Genomic DNA, 13,330 nt, shown 5'->3' with positions numbered 1-13,330 from the left:
TTACGTGAAATTTATGCCAGTTTCAATTTTGGCACATGGAGCCTCTTATTAAATCTGATACATCTTTTGCAACTCGGGGAATGAAATAAGACTGGCATAAGAAACACCATTCTTAATAAATTTCTATAAATGTCCCTTTTGTTCCAACAAAGCAGACCTTGGGTTGTGACTGGAATTGCAGCTCAGCTCCACACAACCAGCACACACAACCTGGGAACAGTCGTAATGTTTTTGTAACGCTAGCAAGCCCCTTTAGATGGTAATGTATGTGAATTCTTCAAATTTGTGCAAATTTTCAGTGATTTTAAGCCACTCTTAGAGGAACGACAGATTGTAGAGTAAGGCACGCTCACGTAAACGTCGGAGTCTTTGTTCAGGGGCCTCTGGCACAGAGTTTATCAGAAATCCTGGGCAAAAAATTCCTGCAAGTCCAACTTTTTCATCCAGCAATGTCTGGAAAAAAAATAATGGACACTCAACGGACTCAATTCTATCCATTGCTGTCCATGATTCGATGGACTATTTTTCTTCCAATGGACCAGAAGAACAGACAAATTGACGCAGAATTGAATGTAGCGTAGTGGACTCTTTAGTTGGGTAGACTTATTAACCCCTTCCCGACATGCGCCGCTGTTTGTCTACTGCTTTAACCCCTCCGGTACCACGGTCAAAGGCACCGGAGGCGCCATTTTCCCGGCGGCGCATGGGCGCCTCCATTTTACTGGTGATCGCCGGCTCCTGGAGCATGCTCCAGCGCCGACGTCACGTTGGCATGACAGCCAGGAGCCTTTACAAGGCTCCCAGACTTGTCTGCAAGCTCTTTCTTTTGCAGGCTGGTCTATGCAGCCTGCAAACGACAGGATGATTTTTTGCAATGCATTGCAATGCGTTAGCATTGTAATGCATTGCGTTAGTGATCAGACCCCCTGGGGTTCAACACCCCTAGGGGGTCTAATAAATGCAAAAAAAAAAAAAAATTTAAGTAAAAAATTTCCCTAGAACACATATAAAAGTAGTTAAAAACTGTGAAACACATACATGTTAGGTATCCCCGTGTCCAAAATCGCCCGCTCTACAAGTCTATAAAAATATTTTTCCTGTTCGGTAAACACCGTAGTGGGAAAAATAGTCAAAAGTGCCAAACCGCCGTTTTTTCACTGTTTTGATTCTGATAAAAATTTAAATAAAAAGTGATCAAAGCAATAACATTTCCCGAAAATGGCAGAACTAAAAAGTACACCCGACCCCGTAAAAAAGACGCCCTATGCATCCTTGTAAACGGATGTATAAAAAAAAGTTACGGCTGTCGGAATATGGCGACTTTTAGAAAAAAAAATTTTTTAACACAGTTTTGGATTTTTTTATTTAAGGGGTCAAAATGTAAATAAACCATATAAATTTGGTATCCCTGGAACCATACCGAAACACAAAATACAGGGGACAGGTCATTTTGGCTGCACAGTGAACGCCATAAAACCAAAGCCCGTAAGAAAGTCGCAGAAATGCATTTTTTTCTTGAAATCCACCCCATTCTGAATTTTGTTCCTGCTTCCCAGTACATTATATAGAATAAATAATGGTGGCATCATAAAGAAAAATTTGTCCTGCAAAAATTAAGACCTCATATGGCTCTGGGAGCGGAGAAATAAAAAAGTTATGGGGTTTAGAAGGAGGTGAGTCAAAAACGAAAATCAAAAAATGCCATCGGCGGGAAAGGGTTAAGGTGACCGTATCTGTTTTGGTGAAAGCTATTCCTCCTCATCCCACACACATGTATGTTCAGTTCAGCCAAACATGCGTGTTTTTTAATTGTGAAGAGCAGTTTATGTGAGAACCAACCACTGACAGTCTCAAAACCTACTTGGGGACCAAAAGTTCATTAGTCGATGCAATAATCTTTGCTCAGTGATGTTATTAATGGAGGTGTTATCTTTTATTGTAATACTGTCTGTGATGTAAATGCAAAGAAAACCCCTACAAAATATTATTGGGCTTAGTGGGCAGAGTGAAATTATTGGCAGAGAGTTTCATGATATAGAATTCTTTTTTTAAATCTAGAGAATTTTTGTTGTTGAGTCCTCCAGCGAGAGAGACTCTCTTTGTTAGTTTGATTATAGCTTATAGATGAGACTTCTGAATAGACGGCCTCTTCTATAGAGTATTGAAAATGGGTTTTCTAAACCAGATAGAGAAGAAGCTCCAGGATATGTTATCATTGTTAGATAGGAAATGTAGATATATTATTTACCACAATGCACAGGAAACGGCACCTGCCATGTGTGCATGTAACCTGATGAGAAGTTCTTGGAAAGTCTCTATTAAATTAAATACTTGGGATCCTCGGAAGATGAATTATTGGAAGATGACAGAATGACAAAAATATTTCAGATCAAAAAGCAACAGAAATGTAGTAAATCTGAGCTTTACAAATACTTATACATTGTTATGAGGTAAAAACATGTAAGTAACGAAGAGAATTGTGCAATTACCGTATTTTTCGGACTATAAAACACACTTTTTCTCCCCCAAATTTCGGAGGAAAATGAGGGTGCGTCTTATAGTCCGAATGTGGGAGGAGGAGCGGATTTGCAGCATGGCCGCGCTACTGCCACCGCTGGTTTTCTGCAGCGGCAGGAGCGTGACAATCTGCAGGCCCCGGCAGCTAAAACACTCCCCGGCATCCGCCGGTCTATTACAGCAGATGCCGGGGAGTGTCTTAGCTGCCGGGGCCTGCAGATTGCCACGCTCCTGCCGCTGAAGCAAACCAGCGGTGGCATGCTGTAAATCCGCTCCTCCTCCGCAGGTCCCGGCAGTTAGTTAGCCCCGGGGCCGGTCCCCACCGGCCCCCACCGGCCCCATACCTTTAGTGATGCAGGCCGGCTCCTGCACGGCGAGGCCGCAGGAGCCGACCTGTTCCGATGACAGCTGGGAGCCTAATGAAGGCTCCCAGGCCTGTCATAGATATATATTACTATCGCGGCTGGTCTATGACCCTCCGCGATAGTAATGTATAGAATCTCCCATAGACGGCAATACACTTGTATTGCCGTCTATGGGACTTGCAATCAAATGATTGCAGGTTCAAGCCCCCTAGGCGGGGGATAATAAAATAGTAAAAAAAAAAAAAAAAACCACTTAAAAAAAATATAATAAAAAATAAAATAAATAAAAGTTCACCTCCTTTCCCTAGAATACATATAAAAGTATAACATTACTGTGAAACATACACATTAGGTATCCCTGTGTCTGAAAATGCCCGGTCTACTAATATTTTTATGTACAGTGAACGTCAAAATCAAAAGTGCTAAACCGCTGGGTTTTTCTCTCTGTTTTGCCTCTGAATTAAATAATAGGTGATCTAAGCAATAAACATTTCCCAAAATGGTATAACTAAAAAGTACACCTGGCCCCACAAAAAAAAAACGCCCTATACATCCCCGTACAGCTGCAGGGTCACCTGTCAATGTGGCCTTGCAGCTGTTCCAAAACTACAACTCCCATACATTAAATATTTTACCATTTTTTGCCTGAAAATTTTTTTTCCCCTATTTTTCTCCTCTAAAACCTATAAATACGTGCAAATATAATGCACAGTATACTGTATACCCTGTAGCCCAGAGCTACATTCATAATTCAATGGAATAGTGGAGGACAGACAGACCTCTGATATATAAGTGTCTCGTATCTTACTCTCCAGAAAAGGAAATATCCAAGTAAGTTCTCAGTGATGGAAGAAGGAAAACTTACTCTATCGCCACCTTTTGGTAGGTAGAACCCTACAGATCAATGCCTGATTTTCTTAGACAACTAGTGACATTGTCATGATATGACATGATATGTGTATTACATGTAAGCAGGAAATGTCTTGTCCATATCATTAAAAAAAAAATGTAGCGGTAAATACCACAATAGGGTCCCATGTTTAAGAAAACATACAGGGCTACAGGGCTGCTCCAGTATACTTTTTTTTTTTTTTTTTTTAAATGCCTCTGAATGCAATAGAGCAATGGACTGTGCTTTTTACAAACAAGAGATATAAACGTTTGTTGTCATCTGGTGGGTAAATGGAGGTGATACCAGCAGAGCCTTAACATTATTTTTAAACTAAAAATCTGTATTCATTCATAGTTACATGGTTAGTATGGCTGAAAAAAAGACTTCTGTCCATCAAGTTCAACCAGGGATTGGGAAAGGACATTTGTACATTTCCATAAGCATCAATGCTGTTTTACTCTAAAAAGGCATCTAATCCCTTTTTAAATTTGTCATCTGTGACTTCTGTGGCCAGCTCCTGGGGTAGGCTATTCCATGTATTTTCAGTCCTTACAGTATAGAATCAGTTCCTGGGGTAGGCTATTCCCCATATTCACAGTCCTTACAGTATAGAACCAGCTCCTGGTGTAGGCTATTCCACAGATTTACAGCTCTTACAGTATAGAACCAGTACCTGGGGTAGGCTATTCCCCATATTCACAGTCCTTACAGTATAGAACCAGCTCCTGGGGTAGGCTATTCCACAGATTTACAGCCCTTACAGTATAGAACCATCACTTGGGCTGGGCTATTCCACAGATTTACAGTCCTTAAGGTGAAGAAGCCTTGTCAGTTCTCGAGATTTCACCTTTTTTGCCAGACAAAGGAGTGCCCCCTTGTCTTTTGAAGGGATTTTACATGGAACAGCTGTTCCTCATATTTCTTCTGAGCCATATATATTTATATAGAGTTATCTTCTCTTCCCTTACCTCCTCTTCTCCAAACTAAACAGATTTAACTCCGTTATTCTCTCCTCATAACTGAGGTTCTCTGGACCCATTATCAGTTTTGTGCTTCACTTTGGGTATCTTTGGGAAGGGTGTAGCCATAGGGATTGCAGTGGCTACTAGGCCCACGACTCTAAAGGTCCCTTAGAAAGATAAAACAGACCACTAGTCAAAATGGCACAAGGTCAGTAGACGCCTCATTACAAATTTTGCACGGGGGCCCAGGACCTTAGGCCTCTGTCTCTGGGGCACCCTTAAAGTGAATAGGAGCACCGTCCACCAAATGGCTGAGGTGATGCTGAATGTGTAGCGGGGTAGAAATACCCTATCCTTGGCATTGGTGGCGATCTCATTGATCAGACCCCAATGATCAGGTGTTAATTCTCTATCCTAAATCCTTTTTATGGTATATCCCGTATAAAGAGCGGACCAGACAAGATAGCAGATGGAAAGATTAAATCGAAAAAGAAATCTGCAAAAATCCACAAGAACAAAGTTTCCCTGGCACTTTAGGAACTAGATGAATAAGGAGAGTGGTCACATCTGGTCTGAGACACTTTCGCGGCGGTCATCGCTCATCATATAGTCTTTCATTCACGCACGTAAAACTCTCTTGTTAAAGGATTTTGTGCCCTGGCCCCGCGACGCTATCCTCAAATTCCCGTAGAACTCGTTGCCTTCGCTGTGCCGTCACTATCTGTATAATACAATATAATTGGGGAGGTGCAGAGGATTTTAATGTACTTTAATGAAAGGAAATGCTTAGATTTGCTCTTGGCCTATAATTTGTCTCTCGTAGCTGTATTACAGATTTTCCATCATACTGTTTGACCCGGGCCGGTTAAGCCGCGATCCTATTAAATGTGTTTAGCTTCTCTATGATCTGATAAGACCTTTTTCTACTTTCTTGTGTCAATCTCAGAAGTTTAATAAAAACATGAGTCTGAAATCCTGAATATTCAGATACAGATCATCTTGTCTGATGTTTTCTACCTTCTGGTGAATCATCTTGACAGTCACCCACTGTCTATGAGTATACATATATATATACAAGCCTCACGTCTTTTCTATAGAAACACAAGATGCTTTCTGCAGTCGGGAAGTAAAGTCGAGGGTTTCTGTGAGATGCTGATGGAGGGTAAGTGTCTTGGAGGTTGGTTATTGGTGGGTGATGGGAGAAGGGCACTAGTAACAAGGCTTAGTAGAGCCATTACATACTATTGACTGGAGACTCGTTGGAAGAAGGGTTGGGCATGTTGCATTTGAAGATGCCCAATTCTTTTGTTCTTATGTTTATGCTCCTCTCTCTTCTGATAACATATGCTCGCTTAGACAAGTGGATGTGTGCCTCTTTATGGCCATCTTTGGAGTGTGGGGTGGCACCCAGAGCATATGACTCATATACACGTTAGGATAGTTTTGTATATGTTATGGTAAAGAGCAAGAGGCACCAAACTGAATTTTTGCCCCAGGTGAGAGAAAATCTAACTACACCCCTGAGTTGCATCAGCGAAGGTTGACCATTATTGCAAAAAGAGAGGAAGGGTCTGACTGAAGATCAAGGGAAGAGATTCTGGGCTGGAGGAGTCAGTTGAGTACTCCTGGCCGCTGTTAGAGATCCTCTCTACTACTCCCATCCTCTGGTTCTCTCCATTCGGTTGCGGCAAATTTTTGGTATCACAAACTTCGTCATCAACTCTTTGTCTTTCTGCAACGTAAACTGATTACCCTTCTGTATTGCACTGACCTCACGTTAATGTCTCAGATTGGACGACTACTCTTTGGTGTACTGCTGCCATCTACTGGCTTCCGCCAACCGCTGCCTTCTGGTTCTTCAGACCTCCATATCACTCTGAAAACCTGCTGGTTAATGTGCACTTGAGAAAGAGCCGTTTATGGCTCGAAACGCGTTGTGCAATAAAGTTCTTGTTCTACACCATTTCGAGTGAGCGCTGGTGATATACATTTTTTGGCCCGGTTATTCCAGGGGGTTGGTCCGTACTCTCCTTGACTGAAGATCACGTCACCCATCTCTCATTCCAAAGATGTAGGGAAAAGACCAAAGTATCCAAGACTAGGGGTTTACATCACTCAGTTTTAGGGGGCCCGTGGAGGGAGGGGGCCCGCAGATCTTTCTCACAACACTTTGATATTCTTGGTCCCCTTACCAGGAGATTGTTAACCCTTTAGTGAAAAAGTAAAATGTAGCTGAAATGGTTACCGAATTCTGCCCATCAACTGGACTCTATAGGCCATGGTAAGCGCACATCTGTGACTGTAGTTTTTTATCTTTTTATTCTTCAAATAAATGTACTTAAAAATGTCAAATAACACATCATTTCTCCCTCTACTTTTTTATTTTCTGACCTTTGCTATGGGACATTATGATTGCTAGGTATGCCGACGTATATAACGTGTCCCTAGGGGGTGAGGTGCCATCAATCAGTACCTGAATGGGTGCCGTGCTGGAGCAATTTATCATTGCATATTCCACATAATAATCCTTTGAATCCTCAGATATCTCTGCAATATACTATACATTTTTCTTTGTCACTAAATTATAGTCTTCTTCCTTTTTTAACAGGCACCACTGCATACCTGCCTGAGCGAACGTGTTCAAAGGACTGCGTAATACAGGTAAGTGCCGTGACCTTAAGATTTAATAGCATTTTATGGACTTCTTGCAAGGCTTTATGTGTTGGTTCAGTCTCTGTAGCAGGACAAAGAGCCTTTTTCATTTGGAGATGGGATTTGTCCTATTTTTAAAGGGAGTCTGTCATTAGAACCAAGCAGAACACCCCAGCCCTGCAGATAGATAGGTTACTGTCTCCAGAACCAGCATATAAACCCAGCCCTGCAGATAGATAGGTTACTGTCTCCAGAACCAGCATATCACCATAGCCCGGAAGATAGATAGGTTAGGATCACCTGAATCAAACAGTGTGTTCCCCTTGTGAATCGGTGCCTCTGTTGCGGAGATATGGCTGTTTATGTCAATAGGCAAAGGAGCTCTTTGGAGCAACGAGAGCGTTGCCGTTCCTCCAAAGAGGTAAGCCGCAAAGCTCTCGTTGCTCCAAAGAGCTCCTTTGCATATTGACAAAACCGGCGATATGTCGGCAGTGGAGGCACCGATTCACAAGAGGGGAAGAACTTTTGATTTAGGGGACCCTGATCTATTTAGCTTCCTGGCTGGGTTCTGGTGACAGACTGGCGTTGACAGAGGCAACACTTGTTATATATTTGATCCTGTTTCTCTTAACCCTGGAAATTATATGTCATCATCTCATGTAATTGGTTGACCATTCAATGGATTGTCCAGTTCTTCCAAAACAGAAATCCTCTCTATCTATAAAAGGAAAGTCTTCAAGTCACGGATCTCCCTCTGTGATGTCTATTTGCCTATTTACCCTAATTGGAGTATATATATAAGAGACAATGTCCCTGTATGAATATATAGACCCATTGCACTTGATAACTGACCATGGAGCACATCCTGGAAAGAGTTATGGTTTACAAAACCCTCACTGGGTGGAAAGAGGTCCCGGGCTCCTTATTTTGCAAACATAAAAATTAGCAAGTGTGTATATGTCATGTCCATCCAGGACAGGCATTGTCGTTGTGCACCATCCGTTTAACGTTACACATTTTGTACTTTCCTATTCGTGTCCTATTTTGCTAAAGGACATCCAAAATAACCTAGTGCAACACAGGAACATGTAAATCAGCATAGATTGATTTCCCGTAGCTAATTACAAGGACAATGAAGTGGCCGTGAGCCTTGGCGTGCACCTGGAGGACAGGCAGGTGGTCTTCATCTGATAAAGTAGCACTTGTGTTTGCATTTTGTTAATTTATGTGGTACTTAGCTTTATAATTCCTTGCTTGCAGCTACGGATACTAAAGCTACAAATACAAGATAAAAGTAGACAGTCAATGATCTCCTCCACTCTTTGTGAATCTGCGGCATCCTCCATGTGGTCCCGAAACAAATAATCTAGTAGAAATTAGATATGGGTATTTCCTATGTAAGAGATTCTCTAACGTATATATTTGGGGTGGGGAGTAAGACGTAAACAGATTCTGTAAGGGTATGTGATAGTGATTGGAATTGGATGAGCCTTGCAATATCGTCTTACGAATATTTGCAAAGTTTATTCAGCAGATCTGCTATTAATATAGTCTGAGACTCAAGAGTATAATAAGCAGAGGCCTGGGAAAGTGTGGAAACTTAACAGCCTTACTCTCCTCTGCTGGACTCCATCCACATCTTCTTTCAGCCTCTTCTGGCTACCAGTATGACATCATCGGCCCTGGTAGATTCAAGCACGCCCCATGTGACTGCTGAGGGTCAATCACAGGTCTCAATGGTCTCCCTGGGCCATTGACATCATTAAGGAATCCAGAAGAGACCTGAAGAGGACAGGGACCTGCACTAAAGTTTCTGGAAAGGTAGGTATGATTGGTTATTATACTTACACCCCCTCTCCTATGCCTCTGCTTAATATACTCTGGGGTCTGAAAGGAGTCCAGAATATAATCAAGGTTTGTGAATGGTGAACCCCCAAAATTTCAGGTACGGCTAAACACAAATTTTTTGATAACCTAGCTTGTTGCAAGCCCAGAATTTCAGTTGATTAGGTAAATTGCAAAATTCTGCACTCATGCTGTCACCAATAGGGGGTGCTAACTGCATTCAAGATTAAAACAGCTAATTTTGAACCAAATGAGAACTGTATTAATTTATATGCACCCCCATTCTCTGTGTAGCGGGAGTCACTGCAGCTTAACTCCTATTCACGTAAATGGATGTTGATCTGCAGTACCTAGTCTGGCCACTTTACACAGAATGGCGCTGTCTCTGTATTGGACTCCTACTAACCTGATATTGATGACCTATCTTAAGGATAGGACATCAATATTTTTACCCTGGAAACCCCCTTTAAGCATGGGAAAGAGTTTAGTGCCAGACCCGTCATAGGCCCCTTGTCATTTCCTCCAAGGTACTTTGCAGGTGCACCTTAAAAGAGTCATTGACACTGCAGGGTGAGGTATACGTTTCGGTAAACAGATTCCACAGCAGATCCTTCTTAAAAGGAGATTTCAATATGAAAAAGGTCACATTTAGCATTTTGTGCTGAGTCTATCCTCTCAGGTTTTACCCTGGGATCTGATCCTCTCTGCAGATGTGTCGTGCTGATTTCCTGCGCTCATCATTCCTTCGTTTTTAATTTCAAGTATTACCATTTTGGAGTTATTATTTGACAGCCTGGTGTACCATTACACTGGAGTCATACGGCTGCCCTGGGTGTCGTACTGATATCCATGTGGAATATTCTATTTAGCATGCAACTTTTTTAGTCTTTTGTCTCATGTAAATTACGATATTAGTCATGGCTTAGAACTTGCCAATAGAAGTCATCGGCACCTCAGATAGTTTTTAGGAATTATTGTCAAGGGATATACCTTCTCAAGGTTATGGTAGACCCACAAGAGATATTTGCATACGTTTTTCTTAGGGAGGGAGGCGGATGGATTCTAGATTCTAGGTAATGAGGCACATTGTGTGTTTGCCACTGTTCGACATACCGTGAACGCAGCTTGTATGGTGGAACATAAAGCCTCTGTAGCTTCATACGATAGAGCTGTAGGTACTTTCTTTGCCACCTTGGGACTCAGGCTAGGTTCACACCTGCGCCCAGATTCTGTTCGGGATACCGTCCCCAAATCCACTTGAAAAATGTGGAGAGAAAAGCCCTGCAAGCAGGACCCGGTGGATGGAAATCCGTCAGATCGCATTATAGTCTTGGGGTCCATAGGATTCCATGGGTAACTGCTTTTTAAGCGGATTAGGTTTTGGTCTACAAGTCCCTAAACACCCAGGACCCGACGAACAGAAACCTGAATTCAGGTGCGAACCTATCGTCAGAGAAAAATACACCTTATGCTTTTGTATGAAATTAACAATATGGGCGTCAGTGGTGATCAGGCTGTTGCACCATTGACCACTAGGGTTGATTTGGCTGATCTGGCTTGCTATGTAGGTGTCCCCTGCCTTCATTCCTCACCCCTCTGCAGGCTATGTGCTCAGTCAGAAAAAATGGCTGCCCCCAATAGATGAAGCACCGTTCTCCGGTCAAGGGTATTTGAGTAGCTGCTCTCTCTTGGTAGAACATCCAAGAAGCTCCAAGACATCAGGGCATATGGAGATATAGCTTGGCCACTAGAATTCTCTGGGTGCCATAATACCAGGGTAGGTTTGAATGGATGCAGTGAAAGGGGGCCTGGGGAATCAAAGATGGGACCACATGGATCAGTCTTACCGAGGAGAAGAAAAATATTCTGATGGACTCTCGGTCCGAGTCGTCTGCAGAACTTACTTTTACACTGTGCAGTGGTCTATTCGAAGGGCTATATATAATATTATGTCATCGCTATATGGCAGTATTATTTTGTTATTGTATGGTGGTATTATTTGGACAGTATATAGCAGATGCAATATATGGCACCATTATGACGGCACTATATTACAGCATTATATACATACTGTATGAAGTCAATTTTTTTTACAAAAATATTTGTAGAAAAACTCTGACTTTCAAAAACTCTAGCTGTAATACAGTCCTATGCATGATGTCTTTGGTAAGACTGTACTGTACAATTTTGTGACAATCCTGTAACTATCCTACAATTATTCTCAATTCAAAAGAAAATTGTAAGAGCTTATGTCGACAAGTCCCTGACTCCGGACTTGACTACAAAGGCCAAAGATGATCGACTCTTTACATCGGAAGGCTCTGCTGTGAATAACTAATATTTCAGTGTCTTGTAAAAGGTCCATGGCGATTTGGATGATGAGTTTGTGGATGTCCATTATCATTTGATGGACAATATGTCAGGTTTTGCAGGACATAGGTGCCCATTATTCTGCTCACTTTGCAACCTTTTAGATCTCTTGGTCTTCACCTTAAAACTAATTTCATAGAAATGTGTTTTCCACAAAGTCAAGTTTCCTTCTTAATAATACCTTTTAGTAACTGTCTTAGATTTAAAGGGATTCTGCATCTTTTCAGTTTTCATTGAATACATATTTGTGACAATCCCTCCTTGCTTTGGATATATGATTCTTGCAGATTTTTTTTCCTCCTGGATAGATGGAGGTTTTGCCTGTCCAAGTGTACTTAAGGGTTTTCAATCTGAGACTGGATATCCATACTAAAGTTGACCAAGCCAGCTGACTTCTTCAGGATCAGCCAACCTCCTAATATCAGATGTTCGGCCAACATCCATTGGGCAGATGTCTGAGAGACAAAGATCCTTTGTTTCTAAGGGATATGCCGTCCGTCTGAAATCCCATACATGCTGGCAAAACTGAGCATTCATGTATATGGATATTTGGCCTAACAAGTATTTGGTTGACACTTATTGAAGGTATACAGCCAACTACGTACCCGGTCATATCATGGCTCCATTTTGTATGCAGCTTTCTTAAAAACACAAAGAGTCTCCGTATGCCTCAGATTACACTTGGAGTTAGGCCTTATTCTCATTTATTCTCAATCTCGGATTACATGTGGACCCATTTCTTTTAATAGGTAGATGTAGACCTCAGTTTGAAGACATGCTCTATTTCGGTCCAATTTGTGGGCCTCAGAGCTCCATTATCATTAAAACTTATTTTTTTTCTCACTACCACGTAGGAATAGTCTTAAGAAAGGCTATTCGTCTCCTACCTTTAGATGTCTTCTCCGCACCGCCGTTCGGTATATAATCTGGTTTTCGTTGGTATGTAAATTAGTTCTCTCGCAGCACTGGAGGCAGTCCTCAGCGCTCAAACAGCACTGGGGGCATCCTCAATGCTGCCAGAGAACTCTCCAGTACCACCTCCATCTTCTTCAGGAATAGGTCTTCTTCGTGTCTTCTTCCAGGGGTTGGCTTCAAACTTCTAGGCCTCGGGCCTAGGGAAAAGCCGACTGCGCATGGCCACTTACACAGTATTGTAAGCGGTCATCCTTCTTGTGGCCGGCAGGCATGCGCAGTTGGCTGCCTGAGGCCTAGAAGTTTGAAGCCACCGTCGGAACAAAACGCGATGAAGACCCATTCCTGAAGAAAATGGAGGCGGCGCTGGAGAGTTCTCTGGCAGCATTGGGGATGCCTCCAGTGCTGCGAGAGAACTCATTTACATACCAACAAAAACCAGATTATATACCGAACGGTGGCGCGGAGAAGACATTTAAAGGTAGGAGAGGACTGCAGAGAAGGCTATTCCTACGTGGTAGTGAGAAAAAATTAAGTTTTAATGATAGGATCCCTTTAAAGTCTAAGGAAGTCTATGAAAATTATGGACAACACAGGGATCCATTCTCGATCTAGGGACAATAAACCCATACATGCAGCGTCCAACATGGATTTAGTGTGAATTCAGACCTATAGAGGTGCAAGATGGACCAGTAGATCTCTTGATCATAATATGGATCGTTGTTTCCATAAGGTTAAGTCCACATCTGCGCTGGAGTCTCCGCAAGCTGTCCTGGACTGGCTTAGCAAAGAGCGGTGGATTGGGGAGGCCACTG

The 13,330-nt window shown here is 42.3% G+C and overlaps 1 protein-coding gene across 2 annotated transcripts in view; it reads left to right on the top strand.

The window, feature by feature from the left end:
- LOC142184165 (leucine-rich repeat and fibronectin type III domain-containing protein 1-like protein) overlaps positions 1–13,330 on the top strand; it is a 365,943-nt gene that overhangs the window by 228,358 nt on the left and 124,255 nt on the right. For both annotated transcript variants that reach the window (XM_075258895.1, XM_075258894.1), the window contains exon 3: positions 7,345–7,397. The gene's annotated coding sequence lies outside the window, so the exon portion shown is untranslated. The remainder of the gene's footprint in view (positions 1–7,344; positions 7,398–13,330) is intronic.

Source organism: Leptodactylus fuscus, chromosome 11, assembly GCF_031893055.1.
Source record: "Leptodactylus fuscus isolate aLepFus1 chromosome 11, aLepFus1.hap2, whole genome shotgun sequence".
NCBI classification, from domain to species: domain Eukaryota; kingdom Metazoa; phylum Chordata; class Amphibia; order Anura; family Leptodactylidae; genus Leptodactylus; species Leptodactylus fuscus.
This window is presented reverse-complemented; position numbering and strand designations above follow the sequence as displayed.